At 44.5% G+C, this 25,972-nt stretch overlaps 1 long non-coding RNA gene across 2 annotated transcripts in view; it reads left to right on the top strand.

Annotated features, from left to right (window-relative positions):
* The window catches only part of LOC119126399, a 155,263-nt gene that overhangs the window by 24,413 nt on the left and 104,878 nt on the right, over window positions 1-25,972 (top strand). For both annotated transcript variants that reach the window (XR_005098639.1, XR_005098640.1), the window contains exon 6: window positions 18,804-18,923. This is a non-coding gene — a long non-coding RNA (uncharacterized LOC119126399). The remainder of the gene's footprint in view (window positions 1-18,803; window positions 18,924-25,972) is intronic.

Here is a 25,972-nt window from a genome sequence, read left to right as displayed (position 1 = left end):
ATATTTCTACACGGCCGAGGGATTAGAGAAACGAAGCGCCGTGTTGCCATGGTTTCCGCTTTGGCTCTGCCACATTCCTCACCAAGCATATGTTCTTTGTTGGACTTGAGCATCAAGCTAATTGTAAGCGGGGAAAAGCCAAGAAGTACGTGCCGACGCGATAGTGAGATAGATTGGGAGTCGTTAACGTTTGCTACGTTGACTGTAACGGCTTCCCGGCTCGCTTTTCAGCATTTTAATGGGGAAAAAACAAAAACACTTTGTCTCATTTTCCTTTGGATCTCATCCATCGTCTTCACTGTATTTGAATAATTAAATTCATCAGCATCGCATCTATTAAGCCAACCGTTTCTCAAGCCACTTTACCGAGTGTATCGTGATTTAGTTGCCGGGAGGCCCGCTTACTAATTCATGAATTTCCGAGGAGGAATATCGATGCGAAGGTTACGTCGAAATGTAAAATATTAATAAATAAGATACAATGCCGGCAAGGTCGGATGTGGTGAATAAATTTTTTGGGGTGATTTGTTGAAAGACTTAATTCAATTTGAACTAGGATGTCAAGATGAGGAAATCGGACCAAGGTTGAGTAGAGTAGTCGACACTTTTTGTCAGGCCTTGTATGCTTGTGTGGGTTTTCTCCAGGTACCTCGTTAACCATGGTAGAAGTAGCAAGATTTAGAAAAATAAAATAAAAAGAGAATCACAATGAGAATGTAAAGAGTGGTTAAAAACAAGGCCGGATTAGGCGCAAAACCAACAAACGCCGTCGAGATCCAACCCCACATAAGCTCCCGAGAACAGATGGCCGTCCCTAACAAAAAGACTTCTTTTCCAACGTGTCAACAATTCTCGCAACTTCCTTCTTTACTTTGTTGTCCATCTTCATCCCTTCTCGGATTTATTTCATATCCTCGCGTCTTTTCTTTTGCTTTTTCTAAGGTTGACGTTTTCTTTCCTCTCACTGCCCCCGAGCTCCTTCCTGCAGTAGAACTCACAGACAAGCCCGAGGCTTGACTCTCCTACCCTGAGGTAGCAGAAACTCTACGTTTTCCTGACTCGAATAATGTTTTCATGCACGGACACTTAGAAAGCATGACTGTCACTCTGAAAACGATTAACAATGAATCGTAAGTGGTGCGAACCAAGTAGAAATGAGGCACATTAGCGTCATGAAATAAGTGTAAAAACAAATGTTAATCTAGTGAATGGGAAAAGGTTGCGCCGGTGTTTAATAAATTCAAATAGAATGCATAAGAGAGGGTAATAATCTCGGGCGCTTATCGCATGGCAGAGATGCCCGCAGGTCCAGTCAGGAACCGAGTGATATCGTGCCAAGCGGAGCTGCGCCCGGCTGCGTCTGCCTCACACAGCCGAAAGCTACGCTAGCACGCTAACAAGTGCTCTGGCGCAAAAAGTGCTCCACTTTCTTTCCGCTCTGGCGGGTACAGCGGAGGTACCATGACATGAAAAATGGAGTTGTCATTGTTAAAAATTAATAATTGAAAGGTTAATTCGAAAAATGTGCAACTGATACGTGTGAAATGTATTTATATTCAAATCAAATCTGAATTCTAACAGGCACATTTTCAAAACGTTTTTCCACTAGAAGTAGTTTTATCATAACTTTGACTTTTGTTACATTTTTAAAAATGTAAACATTAAAATTATTAAAAACATTTTTAAAAATTAATAATTGAAAGGTTAATTCAAAAAATGTGCAACTGATACGTGTGAAATGTATTTATATTCAAATCAAATCTGAAATCTAACATTTTCAAAATGTTTTTCCACTAGAAGTAGTTTGATCATAACTTTGACTTTTGTAACATTTTATTAGATAAAACTTGTGGTAGAAAATAGAAAGAAAATGAGCACACTTGGCATCCTCCCGCTGTGAAGACACCCGCGACCAGACCATTTTTCTTTGCCCCCGCCGTGTTGGCAAAGGTGGCCTATTTCCATCCCGTGCGCCCTCGCTCTCGTCGCACCTGCGCCGCTTTCATGCTGACGGTGCACCCTCTCCGTTTCGCGCTCGCTCATATATCACTCCACCCGTGTGCAAATTAATCATTACTTGTAAATCTTCCCTCGCGCCATGCACTTTTTGAAATCGTTACCTTTATTGCGTATAAAGGTCGTCTTTGTGAGAATTCAGGTAGAGTCGGGTTAACTGTGGGTGAATTAACCACATTAGGTTCCCCCCCCCCCTTAAATATATTCAGGAAGTGTGACCTCAGATCGTCCCGCGGGAGCATTCCAAATGCTGACAAAGGGAATATATTTTGCTTCGTGTTAAGGGTGTGATTCGGCGCCGAGAGTTACGCCGTAATCCCAGCAAAGTGTTAGGTGCCGGTCTGGCCAACCGTTTCATTTTATCCGCCCGGGGCTTTCGCTATTTCCCCCATCAAGTGCTCGAAGAAAGCGGAAAGGCTTTATATTGTCTCCTTATTACCGCCCGTCCCGATCCGCCGCATCCTTGTGGGGGATTTTAGGCGGCGGCCATTGTCAGCCGTTTGACTCGGTAAACAACACACTTCATCCTGTTGTAAAGGCGCTTGGAAAATACAAAACGTATATTGAGGATCTTGGGTTACTAACCTACAACAATCTGGTGTTACGCAGGGCTCCCAATTAAGTCCTGTAAGGATTCGGTATGCATTGATATCACTTCTTGAAGTACAAGTCGCTGCTCCAATAAATATAGATAAATATTGTAAACCTTTCTTTGACATTTAATGATTTGATAGTGATTGAATGAATTTCTGACAAAACTGGCTCATCTGCACAAATCTTCGATTCCATTTGTTTGGCCTTGGTGGAGGTCAGCTTTTACGTTGCTGGATAAATACTCCAGGTGTTATTGCGCTTCAAGTTTTGTTCTGCTTCTCTCACGTCTTTCAGGAAGTTGATGTAGGCAGTCGGCAACCCGTACATAACATTCATAATAACACGCACTTGACATTCTCCATATAAGTACCTGTCGCGATTATTATGAGCAAAAGTTAGGATTGAACTTGCTGCTGGCTCAGTGGGTAAGACACATCATCGAGCAAGCCAGCTTTCGATAAATTCATTTTGTTTTGTTGTTCGTTCTCATCAAGAGCATAAATAACATCTTGGCGTTTTTTTGTACATTATCGTCTTCGTGCCAGAATCCTGCGAGCATCCCGAGATATTCATTAGAAAAGTTGGGATGAGCGCATTAGATTGGCTGCCAAATTACTGCACAGGCGTTCTCACAGGTATTGCAGTGTTTAGACAATTTTTTTTTCCATTTGTGCAACATTGTCATCATTTTCAAATGCGGTATGGAACCAATCGTTAAAAAAAAACACATGGGTGGCTAAGTGGCCAGTAGCTAGCGAAGTGCAAAATAATTGACTGGCCGTCGTGTTGTTAAATGTTGACCGAAACTCATCACGCGGCCGCAGTGAACCGCGTCGCCATCAAATGAGGCCCCGTTCAGCCACGCCGGCTGGCTATTGACCGACCGTAAATATTTACCCTCGGCAATTAAACAAGAGGCGACCGTGAGGCCGACGTGACGTTTATTGAAACGCGTCGTGCGTGACACCGCTGGAGGTAATCTTCGGAACATACGAATAGAAAGTGTGTTCAATATGCTGAAAACGATAAACGGTATTGTGGAGCATATCATAAAACCGCTACACGCAGATGATGCCGTCATACACACACACTCACCCAAAAATGTATTTTTTATGATGAAAGATTAACGAAGCTTTTAGAGTGCAATTATCCCGTTTGCTTTGGAGAAGCCATTAACTGTCGCTGTAAATATTGTTTTTTTATTTTTTATGATGTGGAACTGTTTCAGTGGATATGGATATCAGATACACATTCCACAAAGCCATCCAAATTTAATTTAAAGTCCCGAATTATAGCTGATATCCAACCAGGGGTACTCACTACACAATAAAAAAAAATTGAAGGCTATTAATGGACAGTGACTGTGGTGCTGAAATGGTTTATTATTGGATTTTTTTTTAATAAGTGATTTTTGAATGACCTTTGTGATTTATTGCGCCATGTCTGAGCGTTGCCCTCAGATTTGCACATAAATTAAAATGACAGTCGAGCAATTACTCTGCGGTGGTCCAGCCAAAGAGAGAATGCTGCCAAGAAGAATTCGCAAGCAATTCATTATTTCATATTTCATACTTCATATGCATAACCACAACCCGACAACTCGTGCTGGGTGGCACAGGACGCTTAGTCACAGAACAAATTTCAGTTCTAATCTGTCATTGGAAATTTCATATTTCGCTAAATATGTAAGCCTTTCAACCTTTATGCCGCGTTTCCATCAAGAGACTGCCGCTGAATGTCTTGGCTTGTCCTTTAGTGGTGCAGAAGAGAAAGTGGAGCAAGAAGTCGAGGCAATTTGGCGCAGTCTCCTATCTCCTCCATCATCTCGCATGCATGTCAGTTATTTTGGAAAAAGCTCCAAAACTCAGAGCGAGGGATGGTCTTTGGGCCTATCAGTGGTCGCCCCAGCTGTCTGGAGCTGGCTCACGCCGCCAACCGCTGGACCACTGCCAGAAACCCAGGCCCATAATCACTTGATTTGAATGGAAAACAGAACATAGGAAGTTTGATATTAAACTGAAGTCAAGCAGGACTTGGCATTCGGCACCCAGCCGACACCTCAGTAGAAATCGGCAGCGTTTTGCTTTAAGTGCTTTTTTTATCCGAGCGCGTACTGTCGCAGCAGGAGTCGCTTTATCCCTTTGTAGATAAAATCTATTCTAATGTACTCCCTTGGGATTGTTATTGGACTCTGGGTTTCAGGTATTATGTTCCTAAGCCATTTTAGTAGCAGTGACACTCCATTGAAGTGGCTTAACTTGCAATGATGTCTGTGTGAGACACGTTGCGTGGGTTGTTGGGAGAGAAAAAAAAAAAAAGCCAAGGTCATTTTAACAGTGCTTTCTTTTATAGAGCAACAAGAATCCAAGCTGGATGAATTTTATGCACTGGGTAATATGGAGAGTCTGCCTGACCGTGAAGATAGATTTTTCAATATAAAAGGGAACGCGGCGTTGACGAGCCCGGCCGCCACGAGCCGACGTGTCCTTGCGAGCACTAACCGCGAGCGACACCGCCGGCCCGTAAAATGCGGTGGGAAACGGAAAAAAACATAAAAGTCCCGCCAAGACTCTCCAAAAAATAATGGATCCATCAGCCGTAATGACACGGACTCTTCCACGGGAGGCTTGGGGAATATTCAATCTGAAGGCTGTAAAAAAAAAAGAAAAGGTACATTGTCAACCTCGGTTAACAGCCAGCCCTTAAAAGCAATGTCCGGTTACATGTAAGGACCAGACGGGTGCGAGCGCTTCCACTCTGGTGCGCTCCATTCACCCCGAGGAGACGGAGTGTGAAGATAATGCACCGGGAAAGATGTCACAGTTTTGGCCGGCACTCCCACACAGGCGTCCTCTCCACCACTCAGGAGACATCAACAAGGTGTAGGGACAAGGAGCGATAAATCTATTACACGTCCACTGAAAGCCCGGCGAGTCCCTCGCGTCGTTTCGCTTTACATCATAAATGAAGCGCGCTTTTTACCGCACAATCATGCGGAAACGCTTTTTCCAGTGTTTCAAGTGCTGCCTCAGGAAGCGCGTGCTAATCGTTAATAATTTGAAAAATTGTAGCAAAGGCTTCTCAAGGCCCAGCGTGTTTGCGTCCTCCCCTCGTCGACCTTGCACAGCAGCAAAAAAAAAAAAAAAAGACATGCGTGTAGATTGAAATGTATTTTTGACAAGCCTATTTCATTTTAGTCACATGGGGGGGAAGGAGACGTCAGGCCAAAGAAGTACTTTGTATGCCTGTCAAAATGATGCTAACCCCAAGAGGCTACGCTCTCCATTTTGATTTAGGTACATGCAGAGGGCACATATAAAAACAGCTTTTTGAATATCATAACCATAAACGAATGTAGCGACAAGCAAATTAGCAACATGTAGCGGCAAGCAAATTTGCATAATTAGCAACATGTAGCGTCAGTCATGAGCACAATTGGCAACTGTCACTTTAGCTATCAAACGGCAAACAGCAAAAAAAAAAACCGCATCTGATGGTGGCCAGTTTGAGCACAGAATTGCTTAAACATGGCAAAATTCAGTTTCGCAAACGAGTCGATTTTTGCTAATCGTCACAAGTCGCTTGCTTGCTCGAAAGCCGTTTAGCGAGTGTTAGCCGTTGCGGTTCATTTGCAGGCGCCCGTGTCATCGGCTGCATGGCGATGGCGTCCTCGCATTAGTGATGAGGACTGTGTACTTTAAGGCTGACAGTAATGAATGACTTGCTCTTTATGGACAAGCGAGGCGCCTCGATAAGCGATGGCCTTCCCTCACCAATTTGGCCGACGTGGTCTTTCACCTTGCCAAACGTCGCCTTTCTGCACAGCAACGGCATTTGGCTATCGGCTCATAGAATCACAAGTAGCTTCAATACGTTAGTCTAGAAATTCCTAATTTATGCTACCATCACGTCCCAATTGGATTTCCTTTTCCGTTTTAGCTAAACCTGTGTAATACAAGCAGCCCCTAAAACTTCCAGTCAAGCTCGAAGTATTAACTTTTCTATTCCGGCGCACAGATGGGATTTATTTACACGAGTCGATTGGCACATATGGTCATAAATGAATTAGGCCGAGCCCCAAATATGTACCCTCTTCAGCTCTCAAAGGCTCCAGCCACCTGTTTTAATCGAGGTACTAAACTTTTCCTCACTTAGAAATCCAAGCATGTAACCTGTATCGCGCTATTTGCGTTTTAATCCCGCTTTTCTTTGATAAGAAAACGACCGGTCGCCAATGAAGACGTCCCGGGCGGCATCAGCAGTAGCGAGCTGCGTGTCGTTCTGTGAAATGAGTGTCTCGTTAATCTGGCCTTTTCATATGGGGCCATTTTAATTCACAGGGCTTTGTTGCCCCGACTGCGCCAGTCGGAAGATAATGAAAAACTTGACGCCGCATCCTCCCGAGTTATGATTTCAATTGCTATGCATGCGTTGATTTTCAAGGTCTGGAGTCTCTTTTGAATGGATGGGCGGCTATCCGGCTCCGGGGGTTAACAAGGAAGCCTCGGCGCAGCGCTTAACGATTCAACGCAGGCTCGGGCCCCACGTGACGTTGCATGCAATAGGGCCGTCGCTTGTTTATATCTGCGGATGAAGCATCCCGCTGGCCGCAAATTAAGCATTCAGGCCGGCCCGCCTTGTTGTGCGCCGCCGTAACGTGTCCGGGGTACCAAATCTAAGCCGGCCGCCTTAGGTAGGCAGCAATCTTGTACCGAAGTTCTCAGGCTTCCTTATCTTTTGAAATGACACCACTAAGCATTATTTAAAAAATGATAAAGGCTTGTAGTCATCCGCCTGAATGGAAAAGGTTTACCACTCGAGATTCAGGATTATTTGGCACTCTTCATAACCATTCATAAATGGCCTACAATAAAAAAAAAAAATGATTCAAACACAGACTGCTCCCCGAAAAAAAAGAAATCAACCGATTTTCAGTGATTTGATTTAAAGCTGTTATTTTAGCGTCGGTCTAAAATCACCCACTTAGAAACACAAAGCAATACGCAATTTACCAGAATCGTTTTGAAAATAGGTGAAAAATAGAAAAAAAGAGTCTCATTAAACTGCGCCCGCTAAAAAGGGAAAGCACACAACTAATTGATCCTCTCTTGCGTGTCCAACAGGGGAAATGTAGCTCACACTCTTAAGTCACCTCATTAGCATAATTAAGCCTGAGTCATACTGGGAAGCCAGTCCCCGTTCCTTGACTTGTTATTTTTAGCCCGAAGCCTTCTTCACCTCTGCACAGCGAGAACATCTAGTCTAAGACAAGAGACTGTCACCAAGTTGAATTTTATTACGAGTCCTCGCCTCAATTAAAACCCCCGCATTTTACACGGATCAATATGAAGGGAAGGGAGTCTATACCAAAAAAAACGTCAATACCCTAAGCGAGGGAGCGCACGACTCGAAAGGACTCGGAGATGCTACGGTAACCCCCCACGTGTGCTCGGCTAACAAGTTTCCCGCCTTTGAACTTTCCATGCGGACGTTCTTTGTGAAATACCAGCGCATTGATTAATCCATCTGTACTGATCTGAATTTCTTCCGAGTCGCGCGCATCCCTTTGAAATATTCAAAGTTGATCTCTTGGAATAACCATTTTATGGACCTCTGCTCTCCTTGGGGGGACACGCCGAAAAGGTGGCTGCATACAGATGAAGCCTCAGCCCGGCAAAAAAAAACACAAAACAAAAAAAGCCAAGAAAGGGAGGCTGATGCATAATTTGGCTCTCAGAAATAGCATGATTGTTCGTCGCAGGCCAAGTGTGAACAACTTCGCCTAATTGGTACACGCTTGTGACAGTCACACTGCGAAGTGTCGTTAGTGTTCTACATGAACATTATCACCGCATCCAACAAATACAAAATGTGCCTGTTTTTTCACACTCACTAGAGATGCTAACTGTTATCGTATTCATCACTACAATAGTGTTTTGCTAGCGGATCATATATATGTATATATATATAATAATTATATTGGTCCACGGACAAACAAAACATTCAAGTAAACAATACAAAAAGTAAAAACAAAAAGGCACATACAATGAATAAATAAGAGCAGTGAATAAATAATAAATAAATAAGAGCAGCATGGTCGAAATGGAGCAATTGTGCATACAGTAGACAGTCAGTATATAGCGCAAAAGTACAGGAGGAGTTGCTCACAGTATTTTGTAGACTTTTAATTTATTTATTTTTAATCGACAGTGACACACTTGAGTCCACGCATGGCTTAATTACCTTTCCCCATCAAGCATCACGTTTCCATGTGATGGTATGTAATGGGAGCACGCGTGCCTCCCACACCTTGTTGGACCATCTGCGGCATAGCCCCCCTCCAGTCTCAGCTGCTCATCAGCGCTTCATTTTGTCTCCCAATATGCATCGCCGTCTCAGCTGTTGTGTGTGCGCATGTTTGACTTCAGCCGTGGAAGTGCAACAGGAGGACAACGCTGCCCGTGGCACGTGGCCAAGGGTGATGCAGCTCTTTGTAATACTTTGTAAATACACAGCAGCACACTGAGCAAGCGCTTAGTGAGTCTTAGCTTAGCATTACGCTTTTGGTCCCCACATGGAAGATCTCATGAAACCAACAATTCATTTCCATGCCTTTGTTTCACCTGAGCTAATGATTACCGTTTTTTTCCGTGTATAATACGCAAAATTTAACTAATTTATTGTCCTAAAATCTGGGGTGCGCATTATACATGGGTACAAATTTTTTCAAATTTTTTTAAATTTTTAAAAAAAAAATTTTTTTTTAAATAATTTTTTTTTTTTTTTTTAAGAAAATCATGGTACAACAAAACCAACAACAGGACTGACCGACAAAGACGTGGAACAAAAAGACAGGGTGACATTACCAAAGACAGGAACAGAAACCAAACAGACATCATGACAGTAACACATGCAATGATCCGACGGTGAGCGAGGGGCAGACAGCACTTAAATACAAAACACGTTACAAGAACAATAGTGTGTTTGTACTGTGCTCTGGTCATTTCGTCAAAGAAGGGATAATAGTCCTCTTCTTTTCTTGACTGACAATGAATGTGATAGTTTAATACAATCAGCAAATAACAAAATGCGTATTACAGGTAATATTTTATTTCACAACACTTTGCCTTGTTCCTTTCGTCCCTGCTGTTCACTTCAAACACGCTCCATACGAACGCAATGCTCTCGTATCAGACGCTTGCTCGATCACCTGCTCGTTTGCTGTCACAATGTACCCTACACAAATCCGAAACATTTGTTGCGGCTCCGAGTCACGACGAGGGGCAAGTTTTGGTTTCCAAGGGTGTTTTTATTCCTCTTCAACGTCTCTCCCATACAGAGCCGCCTTTTTCACATGTCCGCACGTCACTTTCCTCTCTTTTCATCTGATCGCGGTGGTGCCTTTACGGGCAGTCGGAGAAATCAACGCCAACAAAAAAAAATACATCCAGCCTAGTTAAGACCATACCAAAGACTAAAAAAATGGGACCCATTGCCTCCCTGCGTGTGTGACGATCATTGGGACTTTAAAAAAAAAAAAAAAAAAAAAATTGGGTGCGTATTATACATGGGTACAGGCTTTTTTCCAGCATCAACATGCCATTTTTAGGGTGCGTATTATACATGGGGGCGCATTATACACGGAAAAAAACGGTATTTACTTTTCCTTTACTGACAAACTTTGCACATATATATTCAAAACGTGTGGTCTAGCTTTTGAGCCCGCAAGGTGCTTTGTGGAACATATTGAGCGGATTTTAGCTGCCATTGTTTTAATATGGATCAAATTACCAAATGTTGCCTTGGTGAGGAATATGTTGAAGGTTGTCTCCCGTGTTTGTTCTGTTCATTAAAACGCGCACTAATGCAAGAGTTCTAATTAAAATCTCTAATTAAGACTGCGCGTTGACAAAGAGCAGATCACACTGTAAGAGCCTCCAGGGGTAGCTGCTGTGAAATGCTAATAACGAGCCAGGCATGGAAATGTCGTAAATAAGATTAACTCAACTTTAGTTATTGAGCACTCTCAAAAAATGCAGCTGAAACAAAATGCTGTGCAATAATAATAATAATCTTAAAAATAAATAATCACAATTAATGTTGATTATGTCGCCCCCAATGGTGAAATACTGAATTACAAATGTTTTTTTGAGTCAGTGCAGCTTTTATTGCTCTTCGATTTTATTTTATTATTTTTTTCTAGCTTTCCTTTGTCCTTCGCTCGACAGCACACATTGTACTTAAAGACGGCAACATTCTTTTCAAGTTTAATTTATTTAGGAATGGGCTGGACGCAAACTTTCCAAATTGCGGCAGCCCGTTGAATCAATATTAAGAAGGTACACGATGGACTGTCTAGGACACAAAGTACTCGTCGGCTTATGCTAGACTTTAGTCGCGTCGTTCTCTTGTCCCTTCGTCTTTGACGTCGGTGAAACAAGAATCAGCCGGTAGATGAGGGAACATAGTCGCTCTAATTGTACGAAGTATAAGAAGGTGAATGGAACGCAGCTTTGGCACCCGCTGCATTGACTTGTGTGTCTGTGTGTGTGTGAGCGGAAACGGTTTAATTGAGCACAGCCTTCCGTTTCACGGAACTCGGCCGCAAATCAAACTGAGCCGCGCTGACACTGTTGCTGATTTCTTGGACTGCGTGAAAAGAGAATAAAAAGTCGGTCGGATACGTGGCGATTGTAGTGACTGTCAGTAAACACGTGATTTTTATTTTCTTAGAGAATTTGACAACCCTCCTAAAAATGCAAATTGCAGCTTTCCTACCATCGATTGGACGGCCGAGGCCTGCAAAATGCAGACGCGCAAATCATCAAGAGAGTATTTAGACCCCGAACGCTCGAGGCAACGTCGTCTTGAGGCTTTTCGCGGATATTTGTAAATGAGGACAAACAGTCTTTGTTCCCGTGATGGGAAGATGTTTGTCGATTCCGTAACAGCCAAGAATATTGTCACTTTTATTCGTTTGAGCCTCAATGTGAACGAACGGCGTCATTCTTCACGTTTGTCAAACAGCAGCCCGACCGAAACCGCCGCCTTCCACGCGGCGTCCCGTCTTCTTGACACGGTTATACAAATTGTGTATCGTCTGTTTTGTGCAGCCGGAGGTGGAGAGGATCAAATTTCAGCTTCATCCGGAAAAAAAAGGTGCAAACAGCACCGGGAAGGATACTTGGCTTGCAGACAGCAAGCGTGGCGGAACTGACGGGTTGTCCTGGCTGCTAACGCCAAGTCGGGTGTGGCGTCTAATTGCCAACAAGCGAGCTACGTCCATTTTCACAAGAGCTGCCCGTGCGTGTGTGTGTTTTACCTTCTGCGCTGCGAATGAGTTCATTCTTTTCAAGGGGGTCAATATGGCGACAATTTTAGCCGATGATGTATCCTCGGCGGCGCTGCGCGGCATTTCTCAACTGTCATCACCATCCCGCCTCAATTACCTTGAAGGATTGTGCGAGGCAAGGTCGTTGGCTCGGCAGCTAGCTTCCCCACATCCGATTTCTTTTTTTTTTGTAAGGACTCTAATGAGTCTCATATTTGATGTTGTTGATTTGAAACAAGTTGCTCATTTTTTGAATGCACATTTATATGCAACAAAGGGCAAAACAATTCGAAGCTAATGCAAGGAGAGATCGAGAGGGAGAATCCAGCAAACTTAATTCTTACAGGAACTGGCTTTGCCTCGAATTTTCTATATCTACCGTCAAATTCATCAAATTCTAGTTGTGTGCTTGTATCGATTGTTTTTAGTCTGAATCGGTCGGCGTTGTCACACACAAGTCAAGCTGAATCTATTCAAACACTTTTTTCCCCCCGTCTTGTTTGTTTGTTACAGCTCTCCTGGGGTGAGCAGCTCCGATTTCCAGTAGCTTCTTTTTTTTTTTTCTTCCTCTATTCCCTGACATTGTTGGCAAAATGCAGGTGCATTCATTATCGTGTAATTACCCCCGCCGTTGGTCCGGCTGTGTATTATTTATGACGTGCTACATTCTGCCCGCGCTGTTATGACAGCAAAGGTAAAATGAGCGAGCATCATAGAGCACGCGAGCTCCGCAGGCGTCATTAAGGAGAAGGCGAGAAAGTCGCTCTCAAGGCCGCCTCGAGGAGATCCGCCGCTAATCAGTCTCCCCGTCCACTTAGCTTTACCTTCGTCCCGTTTTACGACGTCATTGCGCGTCAGAGTGGAAACAGATGGTGGGAGCGAAATCGCTAAGTAAGTGAGGCTTGGCGCGCGGCGGTGACGGCGACACCGTGCCCGCTGACGCATCATCTTTCAAGGGGGCTTTGAAAGCCGGCCAACTTGCGAGGAATTCCGGGGCAGGTGTGGAAAAAGAGGCGGGGCCTGTGAGTCATCTGAAAGTCATGCCAGGAGTCATCCAGATCACGGGGTGCCACGGAGATTCCGGGTTTTGTCTGACTCACCGTTAATGAATCTCGGCTTGGGGTGTTTTCTGCAATTACTCCCAAAATAGTTTCATAATATTTCAACATATAATCTGCCAAATTTTGGCATTCCTAAAAATAGCTCAGCTTTCCAATGATATCTGCAGGAGGCTTCTCTCTGGGCTTCTCAGTGCAGCAGTAATATTATTAGGACTAACAATATATTGTTATATTGTCTGTCTATATGTGTTGCAAAATCGCAACAGACTGTATGGTATCGAAGCTAAAGAGATGAATGATGAGGCAGAAAAGGTCCCCTGCTTAGATGCAAGATGATAATTTGTGTGTGGACTTTTGCTGCTGCATTGTTTGGACGCCGCTCTCTAACCTTCACTCACTTTGTATTATTCATGACCCAAACAAGACCGTCACTTGTTTTACAAATGAATAATTTGCCACGAAAGGCGTCACAAGCTAACAGAGGCCGCTTTCATCCAGACGACGCATCAAATGATGCATGTTTATGAAGTGAGATTGTAGAAGGTCCTTTCGCTTCTCCGCATAGAAGCGAAGGGCCAGTCGAGCGTCCCTCGCGCGATAAACATTCCCAAGTCCTCACCTTTCCGTTTTCTCTCAAAGCCCGGGTAGGTTCTGGTTGCGGGTTGTACCCGCCTTCCTTCCTCGCGCCTCGCCGACTTTCTGCAACACAGCAGCATTTATATTTCAGCGGCTACGTATGAATTATGCACAGCAAAGCGCTAAGAAAGGGTTTAATGATGTCTCGCCGGTCGGTGCGAGCTAGCCATCGGGTCCGTCTGGGCCGTCGGGTCGGGAGCGTCGACTCCAACGCCGTTTCAGGTTTGCAGTCGGCGCACAGGTTCTGGCGAGGACCTTCGGGTTCCGACCCTGTCAGAATATTGATCGGCGCTGACATCTGGCGTAATGATTCTTTGTCAGCCAAGAAAGAAGCGGACGGGGCCTCGATTCGACTCGTATCGCGTACCGACTTTTAATTAAGAGCCCGTCGCCGTCTCCTTTTGACCTCGTCATCTGCGGACGCTGTTGATTTTGTGTCAACGCCCGAATGCATCCTACCCCACCCCCTCCACTCTGATGCAAACTGTAATTGCGATTTGCGGAAGACGTACTAAATCTCGAAACATGGCCCCTCCATTAAAAGTTAAACAGGTTCACTCCTGAAAAATGTCTTCAAGCCGAGATCAGGAACATTGTCATGTAGGGCCATGCATTATCATTCGATATCAAATATTTATTGACGACTAACTGGCAAGTGCAACATTGCATATGTGTTACTTTGCGCACACACACACACACACACAAAGTGGCTCAGTATGAACCGCTTGATTGGCTGAGCGATGTCCCCCGGGAAACATTTCAAATGCATGCAGCTGGTTTGTGTATTTAAATTTCAAGACAATATTATAATAATCCGACCTCAAGAACCGCCGCCTTTTGGACCCGCATATAGTTTGGCAAACAACACCATTTTATGCACAGTGTACTTTACGAAGAGCCCCCATTTGCATTTGTAAGCCTCCTAAAACAACAGAGAGCCTGCCGGGGGATAGAAAGGAGGAGTAAGACAAACATTTGATTTCAGCCGCGGGACACCAAAATGAATCATTTAACATCTATGTGCTGTTATTTACACTTCACTTGGTCACTTTGAGTGAGTGCTGTGCCACAAGAGGAAGGAGTCATCTCTAATCCGGCTGAAGTCCAAAATAAATTTTGGAATGCAAGATTTAGCAGGTAACAACTGTGTTGTTTCCCAACAATAACACCAGGGGATGCAATTTTTCCCGTACAGTTAGGTTTTGTTTTTGTTTTTTTTTATCTGCTGAGGGTCAGTCGTCTTGTGTAGGGCGAGCGTCAATAATGACAATGCAAAACAAAAATGTAGAAGCTCTCAAATCCAATAATTCATGTTTGTTCCGATATTCAAACATGGAACTTTTACATTTTATTTACTTTCCCAAGATATTCCTTTCAACCACTTTCCATTTTTCACTCGTTATCACCTTTGAAGTGCAGTCTGTTAATAAGCTTTTTCTTTTACACCTCCGTGACTGTTCCTTATGTTACATTACGAGCTAAGAATAACCCATAATAATCATTTTTGAGGTGGCGAAAGTTGACTCGCCCCGTGTTGTTTTCCAAGAAACAATGTGAAACTAATTGTCCGACCGCAAATGAGAAGTTAAAAGTCGGCGTGTTGTCCTTCTCCTTTTTTTCGTGGTAGGAGTGGCCGTTGATGGGTGTTAACTTCTGTTGCGATTATAAATCATCACCGCAAAGCGTTCACATACGGACGCTTCATTAGGTTCGCCCGCGCAGTTTAATGAGATCCAAAACAAAGGAAATAACTTGAGTGACACAATGTCAAAGACTGATTTTACTGAGATTGCTAATCTTAAAGAATTAGCCAGAATTAACCGCAAAGCTAATTAGCCAGAATTAACCGCAAAGCTAATTTTGTTTTCATGTCATTCTTATTTTTAATTGATAGACAGTAGCAACTCCAGACCTGCGCTGGACAGGGATCAGGAGTGGGTGAATGACCTGAACCGGTTCTTCAACCGGTTTGAACAACCATCCACTCCTCCCCCCCACCCACCCAGCCCTGCTGCAACTTCCCCCGACTGGAGCCTCTTCTGCTCCGAGGACTCTCACCTCAACCACGCCCCCTGCTACTTCCCCTCCAAAACCCCCCAGCCCACTCTCAACTCCACCGAACCCACCAACCACCCCCCCTGCAACCCACCCCACCCCCCCCGAGCATGGTGCTCTCCACAGCCCAGGTGGAGAGAGGACTGGCCAGGCTCAAGGTGAAGAAGGCGACGGGTCCAGATGGCATCACCTCCAGGCTGCTCAGATCCTGCTCCGGGCAACTGTGCAGGATCGTGGAGCACATATTCAACATGAGCCTGAGGCTGCACAGGGTGCCACAGCTGTGGAAGACGTCCTGCGTGGTACCGGTGCCCAAGTCATCTCGCCCCAGCGACTTCAACCACTACCGGCCGGTGGCCCTGACATCCCACCTGGCGAAGACCCTGGAGAGGCTGGTCCTCCACTACCTGCGCCCCCTGGTGAGCTCCTCCGCCGACCCCCTGCAGTTCGCCTACCGGACGAGCATCGGGGTTGAGGACGCCGTCATCTTCCTCATGCAGAGGTCCCTGGCCCACCTGGAGCGGGCTGGAAGCACTGTGAGGATCATGTTTTATGATTTCTCCAGTGCCTTCAACACCATCCAGCCAGAACTGCTGGGGAACAAACTGCACCATGCTGGAGCCTGCCAGCAGCTGACATCATGGGTCCTGGACTTCCTCACAAACAGACCGCAGTTTGTGAGGACAGGAGGCCGTGTGTCTGACACGGTGGTCTGCAGCACAGGAGCTCCACAGGGGACCGTCCTGGCCCCCCTCCTCTTCACCATCTACACAGCTGACTTCACCCACCACACATCAACCTGCCACCTCCAGAAGTTCTCGGACGACTCCGCCATCGTCGGTCTCATTAACAACGGAGACGAGACGGAGTACCGAGAACTGAATCACAGATTCGTGGACTGGTGCCGGCGGAACCGCCTCCAGATTAACTCTGGAAAAACAAAGGAGCTGGTGGTGGACTTCCGCTGGCGCAAAGTCCCCCCCTCGCCGGTGAACATCCAGGGAACGGACATAGAGATTGTGGACTCTTACAAGTTCCTGGGTGTTCACCTGAACAATAAACTGGACTGGACTGTTAACACTCAGGCCCTATACAAGAAGGGCCAAAGCAGACTCCACCTGCTGCGCAGACTGAGGTCCTTCGGAGTGAGGGACGGCCTCCTGAGGACCTTCTACGACTCTGTGGTGGCGTCTGCCATTTTTTATGGGGTGGTCTGCTGGAGCAGCGGCATCCCTGCAGCGGAGAGGAAGAGGCTGGACAAGGTGGTGAAGAAAGCCGGCTCTGTCCTGGGCTGCAGTCTGGACCGGGTGGAGGTGGTGGGGGAGAGGAGGATGGTGGCTAAGCTGTCCTCCATCATGGACAATGTCTTCCACCCCCTTCATGAGACTGTCAGAGCCCTGGAGAGCTCCATCAGTGACCGGCTTCGTCACCCACGATGCACCACCGAGAGGCATCGCAGGTCCTTCCTCCCTGCTGCCATCAGACTGTACAACCAGACTGTAGCTAACGGACAAAATAACATGCAATAACGTGCAATAACCATATGTGCAATCATACTATGTGCAATATCTGTCTACCTCACACTCTTTTTACCTGCTTTTTTTGCACTGTTTTTTTTCTTCCTTTGCACAATTTTTTTATCTAATATTTTTTTTATTTTATTTTTTTATCTCCACTGTATATTGTGTATTTTGTATATACTGTCCATATTTTTGGATTATATATACCTTCTACTTTTTTAAATCTTTTACCCCCTTCCCCGCATGCGTGTGTGTGTGTATATGTTAAGTGTACTGCTGCTAACATAGGAGTTTCCCCATTGAGGGAATAATAAAGGATTATCTTATCTTATCTTATAATGAAGCTTTTCCTGACAAAGCTTACATTATGATGACTATAATTAATACATCTCACCGCCACCACTTCCTTCCTGCTCCATATTGCCATTAAAAAGTCATTTTTTGTTTTTTTTGTTTAGTATTTGTCTCATCTGACTATCTGAGCTGATGCTACCTACTGACAGCTTCCCACGCAATTCAATAAGCATTCCCCATTTTTTTTTTTCCTTCACAATGCTGCGAATGCATATGCTTTTAAATCCAACTTATATGTGTTTGTATTATAACGGCCGAATGGTCGCTAACAAGAATCCGTGTCCGTGATTAAAATTGAGGATATCGACAGAACAAATTGGCGTCGGCGATGTCGAGATGGGCTCATTTGTTTAACGCATTATCATACGTCTTGTTGTTTTGACAGCGCATCCGGTGAGATGGCCGCGTGGATACTTTAATCCCAGGAAGGTTCATTACGCTAAAGCTGCTCCAGCCGTATTCCCAGCAGAATGCATCCAAGGCTATTGTCTTCCCCCACCTTTAATACCCCGAAAGCAGCATCGGTCGAATGTGACAGAAATGTTGATGCTAGCGCAGCAGCGTAAGCAGCTATTGATGTTTGCATACAGCGAACCGCACGTCTCTGGCAAGCTCTGCAACGTTGTCCTCGTCAGAGTTTGCTTTGCTGGAGGCCAAAATTTGACATGTCTGTGAATGCTGCATCATTTATGGACTGTCAGCATCGGGATGGGTCGGCTGCAAACAGCGAGGTTTGGAGGAACGTTGACGTCTTTCCTCTCAATGAATGATGCAATTGGAGTTTTTTTTTTTTTCCCCCGAGCAACCCATAGTCCAAAGTGAGGAAGGATGACTTCTTATTTTATTCTTTTTTTTATTTTTATTTCATGGATGTCTCGGTGGCGTGTCTGACAAAACCTTCATCCAGAGAAATATTATGTAAATTGATTTTGTATAGGTGCCATAATATGTAGAGGGGGGTAGGGGGGGCTTTCACAGAGCGCCATTCAAGCTAGAACCGGCAGTGCATCAAGTTCAGTAACTGGTGTTCAATTTTGAAATGTTTCTTCATTCCAATGAAAGTCTGAAATTATGATGTCATTGTGTCTGCATTGTCCGCAATGTATTTTGCCACGTTAAGGAAATAGAAATGTGTTTTTGAGTTTCCACACATTTTTTATACTAAAACAGTTAAGTCACTTAACGTATTAATTTAGGGTTAAAATTAAATGTCTGCTATTTTTCTGTGTAATCCAGTATGACCCAGGAAGTGGAAATGAAAGTGGGGAAGGTCGTTATTGTGGAACACAAACAGGTGTGCACAACTGAAAGAAAACAAAATGGAGCTTTCTACAACTGAGAGCAACATTGACCAATGTAAGTGCAAAGAAAATTCATTTTTGTTCTTTGTAATGCTAAATGAAATCTTACTTATCCACTGTACTGACTTCAGCCAGTTCACTTTGACTGACAATTAGCCATTCAGGCAGAGTTTCTAAAAAGGAAGCCTTTCGCCGTCATTCAAGCGCCAAAGACGAATCCGAGCAAGTACGTTTGCGAGTACAATCTCTCCATCTTCCCCGAAGCTTCTTTTCGACATTAAAAACACAGCAGTAATAATGACCGGCTCTGCATAAGCCCCAAGTGTCTTGAGAGTGGTAATAAAGAGCAGCTTGACTTCAACCTTCTGCCGCACACGTCTTTTCCACGGCAATGTGATGCGAGCATCTTTGCTGGTGACGCGAGCTGCATTTTAATACAATACTCTCGGCATACTACATAATGCATCGCGTGCTCCCGTCTATGCTTTCAGTGCCCCTCACATGAGGCCTCACCTCCATCATTCCACTTTACTGACACCTTTGCGAGACCTCTTTGCAGGAAAGAAAAAAACAACAACTCCAAACAAACACAAAGGACACAATCTCGTGAGAGAAGAGAGATGGCGAGCTCTGAAACAATGAAAACAAACAGAGCGATACTATTTGCCGGGGTGAGCGACCACAGCGAGCGGCAAATATAGAAAAAAATCTGACGACCATGAAAAAAAATTCTCTCTGCAAAGTATTCAGAGCATGATAATTGTCCTCATCGTTGATGCGTGGCTTCACAAAACCACGCAACCCCTGTGAAAGACACGCACTAGCCCGTTGTCACCTTTGGGCCTCAAGTCAGCTAGCGTGGGGTGAGAGATTAGCTCACTTGCCGGGCCGATCGATGCATTGATCATCGGAGCATGAGGAGTCAGTCGCTATGCGTCACGGAGGCGCTCCTTCAATGTCAGGACTCGTCGCTTTGTTTGCGCCGCAAACGCGGCCACACCTCTCCGGCGGAAAATTAATGATTACGAGCAAAAGGTTAATATCCACTCAGCTGAAAATGAATCAAGACTGAATTAATGAGATCATTACTTGCATGGATTGATAATGAAATTAGTCTTCTTTCCAAGCTGCGGGCTGCCGAGGTATTGATTTGGAAAGGAATGCTTCTGTAAGCGGAGCCCTTGACCGGACGGACGCCCTCTGCTGGGAGGTCCTTGAACTTTTTAGTTTTTGTTTAACAAACAACCTTCAACGTCCCGCTCGCTAACACAGTTCGTAACGTTAAAATTCAGTGCCCGCTTTGGCCGCCTGGGGGCAGTAAAACAGAAAGATGACTCATCTAAATTCCTCTCAGCTCATCAGTACGGCACTTATATTAGTCGTGTGTTACAGAGGATAAAATGTTATTTTTATTTGTGTTGACGCACTGACCCTAAAGGATAATGTTGCATAATGTACAGTAGATGCTATTTAGCATTAGCTAGTGGTCTGAAAGGATAAGCTACTGTATGTGGTTGTTCAAGTAAACAATGCGTTTAGTTAGCAGCGGCAATAAATAGACTATTTTTGTTAGTGTTTTTGGATGTGCACACCTGAGCAGTCATTTATTACTCAGTGAATTTAATAGGCAATTTTGCTCTTTTAATTGTGTAAACTAACTGCTATAATGATCTCGCCGCATGCTGATAGTTTGCTTCTGTGCTGGATTTTTTTAATTAAACTTCAGCCCAAACTTTTTGGCTTTAGAGTTGTCTGCTCATTTGGATGCCGGCTTGTTGTTTTGTACTTTGAAACGTGCATTTTGGGTCCTGGATCCCTCGCCGGTTGTTAGCGAAACCATAAAAGCGCTATAGCTGAAGTTGTTCTGTACTGTTGGAACATCTTTACAATCTGTTACCAGAGAAAAGGTGTGATGAAAGAGACTGCTTGATGACAGACGAGCCGAGACAGATTCTTCTTTCACTGACATTTTTTTTTGTGGGGGGGCCTCTTCGATTTTGTAACTCGAACGAACTCCCCGCCGCCGTTACAAGTTGTTAACGTGACGACCATTTGTCAAAAAAATCTTCTATTGTGCAACACTCGCTTAGCATCACGACTTTAGGATTCTTCTCTCGTCCCTCCCCAGTGAAATTTAGGTGCTCAAAATAAAAATAAAAATAAATCGCAGAAAAAGTTTGCTCTCTTTAAATGCATTGGAAAAACTGTAGCGTCTCCATTTGAAATGGCGCAAACTTGAGATTCATGACATTCCCTCACACTTGTCTCTCTGGCCCCCAGCTTGTACCCACTTTGAGGACCGCTATCCTCCAGCTTTTTCTTCCCGCGCCTCCGTCTCATCTGTCGGGATGCTTTATGTGCGTATGGACAAAAGGTAGGTGTTGGTTTGCAAGGTGCCACGGACAATCAAACACCCGCGGGACTCCGGCCCTCAAGGAGCCAAACAAAAAACACCCAAAGCTAGAGAAGCCCTTATTTTTCCTCTCCTGAAATGAATCCATCAGATTAGAAGATCCTTCTGGGGTTTTTTTTATGCCTTTTCTTGGGCTTGTGCTGCTTATTAGCCATTCTGCAGTGGCGCTAATGATGTTATCGCCAGCCGCGCGTTCCATTGTGTCCGCCGCGGCTCCTCATTTGTATTCCTCGTATTGACGTCGCCCTCGCGAGTGTCAAATGTACCGCACGTCGAGGTATCGGTCGCACTAAAGAGCTGATCCAAACAGACGTGCCGGGCTATTTAAAATGATAATGTAGTCGGCTTGCGCAATTAAGAGACACGCAAGACCTTGATCTGATTCGCAATCTATAAATTATGGCATAGCAAACATTCTCCCTCCGGGCCGGGAATAAAATTTTATATCTATAGATGTATATAAGGAGATAGAAATGCACGTACGCGAAGTTGTACATTGAATTAGGTGCATTAACCCCGACGCACTTTTGCAGTTTGTTCTAATCGTGCATTAGCATGCTGGATGCTAGGCGGTAATTTATGGAATTATAGCCGTATCGCTCGAGTAGTGTAAGAACATATTTTAAAGTCATGACTGGTGGAAATGAAACCATACAATAATTGGCTTGGAGCAGCCACTTTTGATTCGGTGATAAGATTTAAAAAAATATATATATAAAAAATTGTGGCCCATACACATCAGCCGCCCTCGGCAGCGATTACCTTCCAGAAGTTGAATTTGCGTCTCCTTGTCTCACTGGTGTGTTGTTATTTACTCTCATTCGTTTATATTCCCGACATGGCCTTCAAATTCATTTACACGTTGTGCCTGCAGGTGGTGCAGCGGAGCAAATATAATTAAAACTTCCCTACTCTTGCTTTGAGCCTTTTGCTCGTCATTAAACGTCGATGGTTTCTCCGTAAGCGTTTTCCGGGTCGCAACGCGATTGAGAAAGATGTCGCCGCTGACTCCGTCTGTGCTCTTATATCACCTAAAAACCGTCGATGGAGCGAGATTAATGTTTTGATACCGTTCGCTCGCATCCGCGTGAAAGCCATTCGCACAGTTTGAGAAGCCGTTCGCAATCTTCTGCTTCCTAATGCAGGCATTAATTATGTATGCCTAATTTATTGGTTTACAGTATCAATGCGCTCGTCTCTCCGTGATTACTGTTTAATTGGTGATTAGATAGCTGCGAGCGCCGGGCCACGCTGGCTGTCATATTTCTTTTTAAAAGCATCTTTTGTGCAACGCGTACGTGTAAACAGCTCGCGCTACCTGCGTTAAACAAAGAGACGCCGGCTCGTTAATTAGCGGAGGGTAGGGCGGGCGAATTAGCAAACCTTGTAAACAACACAAATACGCTAGCGCCGCTTTTGTGTGGAAGGCCGGCCGCCATGTTGCGTCCTTGTTTTTGCATTGCCGGCGGCTCGAGTCCACCTCCGCTCCCGTTTTGAGCAATTATGGCGGTTTTGGACAAAAGTAGTTCTCGTGTCTTTCCCAAGTATACTTTTCATGCATGCGTAGACGGGAAAATGAAGCAGACGAGCTCTCTTCAGGTGCAAAGCGGAAGAGACATTTGCCACCGTTCAAATGATGACTCACTCGAGCTGATGACCGCGATCGGGTCGACGCGGGAAGCCGTTGGAAGATGTTTTGCGTTATTATCGCCGTCGCAACAATGGAGATGGCGGATATTTTGCCACGCACAAACAAGGCACTTAGTGGAAATGACTTGGCTGATGTGAGACTTTTACACCCGAGTGGTGGAGTTGAAGCATTCTAGTGGACCATGGCAACTGCTCTCGTTTATGCTTTTGGCACAAAAAAAAAACATAAATAAGAAAGAAATGAGTCCCAAGCAAGGATCTGTGTGTATTGAATAATTCCTGCCAGGTGCCTGTTATTAAAACAACAACTCTTTTCGAATTTGCTTTGTGTTCACACATGGCTCGCTGCAAACACACAAATATTTGATGTCGGTGCAGAAGTCCATTAGGAAATGAGCAACTTCACGGGCTGCCAAAGCAAGCTGGCGCTCATGCAGCTTCCTTCCACTACCCCTCCACCCCCAACCCCTCACCAGCTGGGTGTGGGAGTGCGGCTCCGGTCCTCCAGCAGTTTGGCATCGCTGTTGTTGCTGCAGGAACTGCAGCTACACACACACGCACACACACAGACGCAAAGAGCCCCTGTGGCAATCCGCCCCCACACTCGGTCAAACTTTTGCTACCGACAAAAGTCGATGGCGGAGAAAATGCATCAAATTGAATGAAAGGAAGATTGCGCTTAAATTGTATTGACGTCTTTCCAGATTTAAGTTGGAGCTAAGCATGCATGCTGTCTCCATCAACTACGATTCTAGTGATTGATGAATGAATCGGACTCAGTCGTTTTATCGTGTTTATCATCGCACCTACTTTTGCTCGTCAAATGGCAAACGCGAGTTGAGGCGCCACGGCAGGGGGGACGGCGAGGGTTTGACGAGCGGGTGCCGTTCATCCATCACGGGGCGTTGTCTTTAACGGCGTGCCGGGGACGCCGATGAGCCACATAACGTCGTGCGATCCCCGCAGGGAGGAGCAGTTCAAGGACAACTTAGCATGCCTTTCATGCTTTGTAACTCTCGCAGGATGGATCACAGCACTCTGGCTGAGAAACAAACGAGTAGGAGGTAGCGAGTGTGTGTGTGCGCGCGGGTGTGTGTTATTGACAGATTGGGATCAAAGATTGAGCTCCCCAATGCGAGTGGCTGCGGCAATGCAAATAAGTGCATATTCATGGGTGAATTATAAACGACTGACTTTTTTTTAAAACGGACGGCTGAGTAGGAGGAATTTTTTGGACTTATTTAAAAGGTTCGAGCAAAGGTCCTCAATTGATACCTTCGAAACCCAGACCTATTATTACATTGTTTCTTTGGTATATTTCTATATGTGCAAATAAAATGAAAACCGATTTGATACTTTTTTGCCTCTATTGAAAATCCAAAGTTTGAGAAAACAAGACATGCCTCCAAGTTAAAGTTAGACATTGACTTTTGGGAAGGCTGCGAAGTGCTCAAGGTTAGCGGCGCAAAGGGCAGCGTGGGACTTGCCTTGATGGCGGCGGTGGTGCTGGCTTTCCTTCCCGGGGTGACGAAGTGCTCCGCAGAGAGCAGCGAACGTCCAGCCATCCTTGGCCGCCCAACAGGCGGGATTAACGGAGCCATGCATCATCGCCGTGGCAACCAGTGATCTGTGGCAGGCTTATTTATTGACTCTGCAGACGTATCGATTGTCTCCAGTGAGGAAAGTCCAAACGCACTCAACTAGTTATGTAACGTAATTAAAATAATAATAAAGATAAAGAAGAGTGGTGTTCTTCTTGGTTCTTTCAAGGTTTTTTTTGTTTTCCAGCACCCAGTTTTTTCTGCATTTAGAAAAATTGGTGGTGAATGTTCGGTGAGAGGAATTATGACAATAATTAAACTCTTTTGGTTTGTGAGAATAGTACAATTTTTCAAGCAAAACAATTAAATATTTTTTTCCATTTTGTACATTTACAAAAACAAAAAATTACATTTACATTTATTGTACATTTTTTTAAATATTGAATAAAATATTTTACAAGACCAGATATGAAGTTTCATTTTGTGAAGAAAAATTAAATTTTATCCAAGTCGTCATAAAATCTGAATTATTTTTATTAAATCTCTTTTGGCATACTATGGTCACTTAAATTAGCACATCTCTATTGTAATTTCATAGTTTGTTTTTTTCAATGTGCCATGTACAAGGTCATTGTCATTTGAAAGATTCTATGAAAAATCCTGGAGTCTTTAAAGGCAAACTTGTGGCGCATGCAGAAGGTTAGCATCACTGACGTGTAATTTGGAGCAAATCCAAATGAGAATTAATGAGCCTTGGTAGAGGTCGTACCTTTCTGTTCCAGTTCATCCACATTTCTGCTCATTGGTTAGCGCTTTTCATAACTAAAGTGTCTTAGAAAACATCAAATTTGCCTTCCGCCGATGGCTAGGTAGCAACCTTGGTGCGTTTCTTTTTCTTTGTGTTTTTTTTTCTTCTTGACGTCAAACACTCCCTGACATTGCCAATGTTCCGACAGCAGCGGCGGCAGCTTATTTAACAAGCCATTAATCTCTAACGACAGAGGAGAGCATGGCAGCAGATGTTTGTTAACAAACGTTGGCGGGGCCCATCGGTGACGTTCTTCAACCTCACGCGTTGCAGCCACGTCGGGAGGACCACGAGGTGAAGCACGAGGCAGTTGGCAGGAGTTTGCTATTATTTCCATGTTGGAAAATAGTTGCGTACCCTTGAGAATGAATAGATAGGTTTGTGAAAGAAATAATTTTTCCGCTCCTTTTTTTTTTTTAAATAAGCGAGTGGCTCGGCTCATTGAAATGGGATGAATTACAAAATGTGCGGCCATTTGCCAAACGAATGATTACTTTTCCTAGACAAAGCACTTGGTTATGAAATATTATTTTGATTATAAAACAAGCATACAATTTGAAAACGAGCCTTTGCTGCACGGAATAAAAGTTTCTCATCACCATTTTGTTTAATTTGTATCGTAATTGTGATGGATACGTCAACCAGGTTAAAGGCATCGCAGAAATCAAGACAAATTTTAATATGTTCCCATC

Source organism: Syngnathus acus, chromosome 8 (assembly GCF_901709675.1).
Source record: "Syngnathus acus chromosome 8, fSynAcu1.2, whole genome shotgun sequence".
NCBI classification, from domain to species: Eukaryota; Metazoa; Chordata; class Actinopteri; order Syngnathiformes; family Syngnathidae; genus Syngnathus; species Syngnathus acus.
The sequence above is the reverse complement of the archived record's forward strand: the minus strand, read 5'-3'. Positions and strand labels throughout refer to the sequence as shown.